Genomic DNA, 6,916 nt, shown 5'->3' on the forward strand with positions numbered 1-6,916 from the left:
GGTCAGATAGGTTCGGCTCTTCACGCTCCTGGATCTTCTTAATGATGAGTCCAGTTCTGCTGGCTACCCCGCTTTTGAGGAGTAACGACTTAACATCTTGGATACTTGACTCTCCGCTTTGGACTTTCTGCTTCATGACTTCCACGGATTTAGAGACCGCGTCGTCCAAAAATGCTTCCTTTAGCTTTCGGTAAACCTCTTCACTAAGTTGAAAATAATCAATTAAATTTTCGTGTTAGGTATTGGTCTTCATGATTGTTTCGCATTCTTCGAGGGAGGGGAAGGGGTCCATGAACGTTTCGGGTGCAATGGCTCCTCTAAATTCATCAAGAAGAATGGCATTTGCTCGCACATTCTTTGTGACAGCATTCCCTCAAAACCTGCTCTCTTGTTTTCTGAACATGACATTTTTTGGCTGTTACTGAAGTATGGTCTTGCCCCCTGGATATCGATGAGAACTCTTTGTCCCCGTGGTTGTTGAAAGAATGTGTCTGCAGGGTTCGTCTTATGGTCTGCGAAGAGAAGGGAGGGCCAGATATCGCCTCCGCAACTGCCCAAGCCTGAATTGCTCTGTATGGTTTCTTTAGAGGAACTCCGTCCGCATCGACGAACAGCCCTTCAGAGCTCCAGTTCTTGATTTTGCCAAGGTGCTTTCTTATGTATGCGTACTGCTTAACGAGCCTCATAATGTCTGGTTCTACTACCATCACAGCGGAACCGTGGGTCGCAGCGGTCTTGTGGGTTTTTACAGTCAAAATGAAGTTACCGTTGGGCTCTGGTTTTGCGGTTATTATCTGCTTCACTTCCAAGTCGGAGGGTACGCCCCCCCCCCTCTTCATGGCCTCAAAGATAATCATGCAATTAAAATACTGCGCACAGGAATCGAAGTCCGAAGCAGACAACTCCTGATTGTCATCTAGACATTTCTTCATTGAAAGCAGCCTGTTTTTCATCTTATCTCTCCGTTCCTGGTCATTGAAGTATATCTCGCACCTCTATCAATAAAAATGGGCCTGCTAAACGGTGGTTGGAGGCTGAAATATAGCTGGAAAAATATTGAAATAACTTACTTTGACAGATCCAGCAAGTTGTTGGCCTCCGCTTCTCTCTCTTACCCACTGTCTTTTCTTTATAAATATGTGAAAATTTCTTTTCTGCTTCTTTCTTTTTCCCCTTTTCCTCACAATTTCTGAACCGGCCTTCTGAATAAAAAAATCGCTTCGTGCCTCAAACTGGGACTTACGTGATGTTCTCTTAGCAAGAAGGGGACCCCCTTTGCAATCAGTCCTTGTCACAAAAACGTGACTCGGACATGTTTGCGTACCGGATTTCGGATCGGTTTGAAATCTTAAAGGCCAGAAACTGGCTCGCCATCTCTTCTTCTTTGGTTTGCAGCATTTCCATCAGCTCCAGCTTCACCTGTCAACCCTGTGACCGAGAGGGGGCCCTAAACTGTGACTCGAGTTAGTGTGCTTTCGACGTTTTCTAAAATTGAAAGTGTTTGTGATCTTTGAGGGGTTTTTTGGAAGAAAAATGGTACCAACAGGTTGCAGGAGCCAGTAGCTCATTAAATAAGTTTAATCGGTCACAGGAAGCATCCAGAAAAAAATAATTGTCTCTCTTCTCAGTTGTCTCTCTTCTCACAAAAGGCAGTTGTTCTTCTCAATTCATTTCCGATCAATGCTGAAAAAGTATAATTTTCAATTAAAAATTAATGACCAACTAGCCATTTATTTCTTTCGACAGCTTCTACCTACCTTCTTGATTTTGGTTCAAGGGGTTTTCCTTTTGTGTTAATAAAGAATTTTTCTGTTTCTGCAGGTACACGCAGCCGCATCTTTAGAGAGTCACTTAACATTTTTCTTGTAGCATCCCCTACAAGTCTTGGGAATTTTTTCTTGGCAACCTCTTGGACTGTCAATCTGGGTAAAGATTTTAGTGTGAGAGTCTTTCTTGTGCGTCATTGGTAAAAATGAAATTTAAAAGCAACAATAAATTTTATCATGTCTCTGTATAGGAGCACTGCCGTGCTGTAGCGAGCATGAGCAGGCTGCTCGCCTGTAGCCAGGGTTTCGAAAGCACGGGGCTTCTGTAGACTTGGACTTCTCCGCCTCCCAACATTTTGAATAAATCTTTAAGCTCCCTTATTTTAGGGGTCAGAAGTTGAGGATTTCGGCTGAGTGCTCTTGTGGCAGCAGTTAAGGTTCTTCGAGTCTTTTTGTTATTTTGAGCTGGCTCTACTGCTCTCAGGTAGGTCCTCAATAGCTGTACTGCTTTTTGTTTCTCTGTGAAGTCTTGATGCGTGAAGCCGGCAGCTGCACTGCACAGGGCAGAAAGATCATTCCGGATGGTCTGTCTGGAGAAGTTTTGGCGGGATTGTACGTAGCGCGAGAGGAGTTGGTCACAGCTGAGCATCCATATCTCAGGCTTCTCTTGGTTGGCGATGTCAGCCAACGAACACATCACACGCCGAAAGACGCGAAGGGTGCAGTTGGGCATCTTAAAGTTGGACCAAAATAGGTCGTTTTTTGATGTTTTGCACACTTTTGGAGAGATTGAAATTGTAGGCACAACAGATGAAACAGACAGCACTCCGGAGTTCTGGCCTGGTGAAGCAGTGGGGCTGCAGACGGGTGTGTGAGTGCTTTCCTCTTCAGTAAGTGCCTCAACAAGATTATTGTCTGATTCTCCATCCTGACATAAGAAGAGAGCAAGGAGTAATTCGATTTTTTAAGATGCAAAAAACAATAGGCAGATGACTTACCTCAAGTACAGGCTGCAAATTGGCCCCGTTTAAGACTAAAATACATAATTTGTCGAGGGCAGCGATGACCAGCTCAACGACCTCCCCATCAAACTTGCAAAATTTCTTAATTACTTGCGAGCGAGTAGTGTAGGCCACACGCCGGAGGATTTTTGTTGCTTCGTGTGCTGGCATCGAGAGATCCTCTCCGTGATGAGACGCGAGGTGAGCAGTCAGATACTTTGAGCGCATCTTCCTGTCACACCCAGGGCACAACATCCACCTTCAAAAAATACAAATGATGAACATTTTTGCCGCGTATAGGCAATCCCATATTACGGAAACAGGCAAACACCCCTTCACTCTTTTGTTCTCCAAACAGGGCCAGATTGCAGCTCTGGCGTCAGATGTAGATGGCGGTCGGAGTAAAGCCTTCCGACCCTCTCGATCAGCCAGAAGGGAAGCACAAGTGGTGTGGAAGATGTAGGCAGCCCCCCCCCCCCTCCCAGCTCAGTGTAGCGTGGACGACGGTCGATTAAACAGCCCCCGCCCTCCTCTCTCCATTCCACGGCAACGGTCCGTCCCCCATTCCCCTCCGCTTTTTCAGCTGACTAGGTTTCGTGCCATAAACTGTGACTTACATGGTCCTCTCTAATCGAGAAGGGGAACCCCTTTCCAATCAGTCTTTGTCACAAAAACGTGACTCGGACATGTTTGCGTACTGGTTTTTGGGCCCGTATGAATTCTTAAAGGCCAGAAACTGGCTCGCATTTTCTCAACGAGGGTTTGCAGCTACCCAGCCAGCTCCGGTTTCGCCTGTCAACCCCGTGGCCGAGACGGGGCCCAAAACTGCGACCCAAGTTTGTGCTTTTAAAGTTTTACCCCTTCTTGCAAAATTGAAAGTGTTAGCGAGCTTTAAAGGTTACTTTTTAGGAAGAATAACCGTAAAAACAGTTTTCAGGAGCTATCAGCCCATCAAATAAATTTGTATATTCTATTATGAATATTTACAAAGCAAATTGCAATTGACATATTGCAAAAAAATAGGTTTCTTGAAAAGAAAAATTTAAATAAATCAAAATTATAATGGAGTTTCTAAGTAGCAGGTGTCTCCCTGAAAAAAAATAGAAAAAAGTACCTAAAGAATTATTTAATTTTATTTTGCCAGTATAAAGGACGCTTTACTTACTCTTTGGACTGGTCAGATAGGTTCGGCTCTTCACGCTCCTGGATCTTCTTAATGATGAGTCCAGTTCTGCTGGCTACCCCGCTTTTGAGGAGTAACGACTTAACATCTTGGATACTTGACTCTCCGCTTTGGACTTTCTGCTTCATGACTTCCACGGATTTAGAGACCGCGTCGTCCAAAAATGCTTCCTTTAGCTTTCGGTAAACCTCTTCACTAAGTTGAAAATAATCAATTAAATTTTCGTGTTAGGTATTGGTCTTCATGATTGTTTCGCATTCTTCGAGGGAGGGGAAGGGGTCCATGAACGTTTCGGGTGCAATGGCTCCTCTAAATTCATCAAGAAGAATGGCATTTGCTCGCACATTCTTTGTGACAGCATTCCCTCAAAACCTGCTCTCTTGTTTTCTGAACATGACATTTTTTGGCTGTTACTGAAGTATGGTCTTGCCCCCTGGATATCGATGAGAACTCTTTGTCCCCGTGGTTGTTGAAAGAATGTGTCTGCAGGGTTCGTCTTATGGTCTGCGAAGAGAAGGGAGGGCCAGATATCGCCTCCGCAACTGCCCAAGCCTGAATTGCTCTGTATGGTTTCTTTAGAGGAACTCCGTCCGCATCGACGAACAGCCCTTCAGAGCTCCAGTTCTTGATTTTGCCAAGGTGCTTTCTTATGTATGCGTACTGCTTAACGAGCCTCATAATGTCTGGTTCTACTACCATCACAGCGGAACCGTGGGTCGCAGCGGTCTTGTGGGTTTTTACAGTCAAAATGAAGTTACCGTTGGGCTCTGGTTTTGCGGTTATTATCTGCTTCACTTCCAAGTCGGAGGGTACGCCCCCCCCCCTCTTCATGGCCTCAAAGATAATCATGCAATTAAAATACTGCGCACAGGAATCGAAGTCCGAAGCAGACAACTCCTGATTGTCATCTAGACATTTCTTCATTGAAAGCAGCCTGTTTTTCATCTTATCTCTCCGTTCCTGGTCATTGAAGTATATCTCGCACCTCTATCAATAAAAATGGGCCTGCTAAACGGTGGTTGGAGGCTGAAATATAGCTGGAAAAATATTGAAATAACTTACTTTGACAGATCCAGCAAGTTGTTGGCCTCCGCTTCTATGTTGCTGGTTTTAGGAACGTAATTGGCTTTCACCGCCACCCAGGCCTGCATGGTAGCCTTCACTTTCGTTTCGAAGTCGTCGATGTGTGTGGGAACTGCAACAAAAAAATAACAGTAAAACGTTGGAATTAAAAGGAACAATCTTTAAAACGTCTTGTCAATTCTTTACTCACAGTGCGCTCGCCAGGAGCCGTGCCCAGGGTTAACAGTGTCACCGAACATGAACTGGTGAAGGTTTGCCATAACCTTTTTGTAATTACTGAGGCAGTCCTTCGAGTAACCCGCCTGAGAAAGTACCTCTTGGAAATTGCGGTGGTGTTCTGGGAATAGAAGGAAGTCCCAGTCACTGCTCTTATTGGCAATAAGCCCTTCGGTAAACCCAATCAGCCTCGCGAGGTATCCAACTTGAGTGTTAACAGCGCTCTCCTTGTTAACAGCGTTGGTAAGCTGTTGTTTTGTGGCCCTGAAAAGCTTCAAGATACTATGGCTGTCATTCGCCTTGGTCTTTAAGCTCTGTTTCGCCAGCTTCGCCTGAAAATAAACCAAAAATCGTGATTTCCCGTACTTCATTCTGGAATGAAAAAATGAAGGGTTGCATTAAATAAAAGAAAAAACATACGTCATCCTCGGAGGGCTCTTTTGGGTTCACGTCATCTGCCTCCTCCTCCTCCAAAACTTCCTCTTGAAATCTCAGGTTGTTGGGGCGTTTCTTCTGGAGTTACGACAAAAGTTTAAAAATTAGTAAAGATGCATTTTTGGGTGCTTAACTCGTTTAAATAGGGTACTTACTGTCACCGTCACCACACCTGCCCCGATTGTGTCAAGGAATGTTTTGAACTCTGCTAAAAATGTAGTGGATTCTAGTCGCTGGCCGAATATAGATACAATTTTTTCAAGGCTCACAATAGTCTTAACCTTAGTTCTTGATTTTTCTCCCTGGATTCTGCGAATTGTCTTCTGGTCCGTTGTCCCATGCTCTTCAAACAAAGTAAGAAAATGGAGTGTCGCTTTAAATTTCCGAAGGCAATGGTTGACAAATGTGAATTAAGTTTTGAAAATGGTGATATTGAGCTAATAACCAAACGTAATGATCCTCAACTAAACAAATACAATCCATATATGATATTGCTATGGCGTGCCAATATGGATATTTCTCCAGTTTTATCTAAAAGGGCATTAGTGAATTACTTAGCTAAGTATGTTTCTAAAAGTGAACCTAGATCTGAAAATATAGAAGAAATATTAGAGAAAATTGGTAATAATGTTGAAAGGGGAATTACATCAATGATACAAAAATTATTTATAAGAGCTTGCTCTTCAAGAGATTATTCAGCGCAAGAAGTAGCTCATTTATTGATGGGAGAGAAATTAGTTTATACTTCGGACCGTAATTTTTTGTATTTATATTTTATAAATGATAACAATTGGATACCAGTAGGTGAAGGTGAAGATACTGGTAACAAACGCCTAACATCGTTAATTGAAACATATTTGATGAGATCTGTTGAAAATGAAAATTACAGTTTATGGTCAATGGCCCAAACATATAATTTCTACACCAAACGATGGCGTAGTAAGAATGCTATTGTTATAAGTATCCCAAAAGTGAAGGCTGTAGTAAGCAATGACAGCAATGAGGGCCTTATTATTTTAAAAGACAAGTTTTGTTGCATGTACCTCATCGTAACATTAATGATTTTTTGTCATCTGGCCATACTTGGGAAGAATTGTATAATTTAAATTTAAACAGAGCACAAATTGGAAATGCCACTTGTTCATTGGAAGGTATTGAAGCTGACAATAATGAAGAAGAATTAGATAATGATGCAGGATTAGATGACACTTCCGTAAATGATTGGATGGCCA

This window comes from Frankliniella occidentalis, unplaced genomic scaffold, assembly GCF_000697945.3.
Source record: "Frankliniella occidentalis isolate FOCC.00 unplaced genomic scaffold, Focc_3.1 Scaffold221, whole genome shotgun sequence".
Classification (NCBI taxonomy): domain Eukaryota; kingdom Metazoa; phylum Arthropoda; class Insecta; order Thysanoptera; family Thripidae; genus Frankliniella; species Frankliniella occidentalis.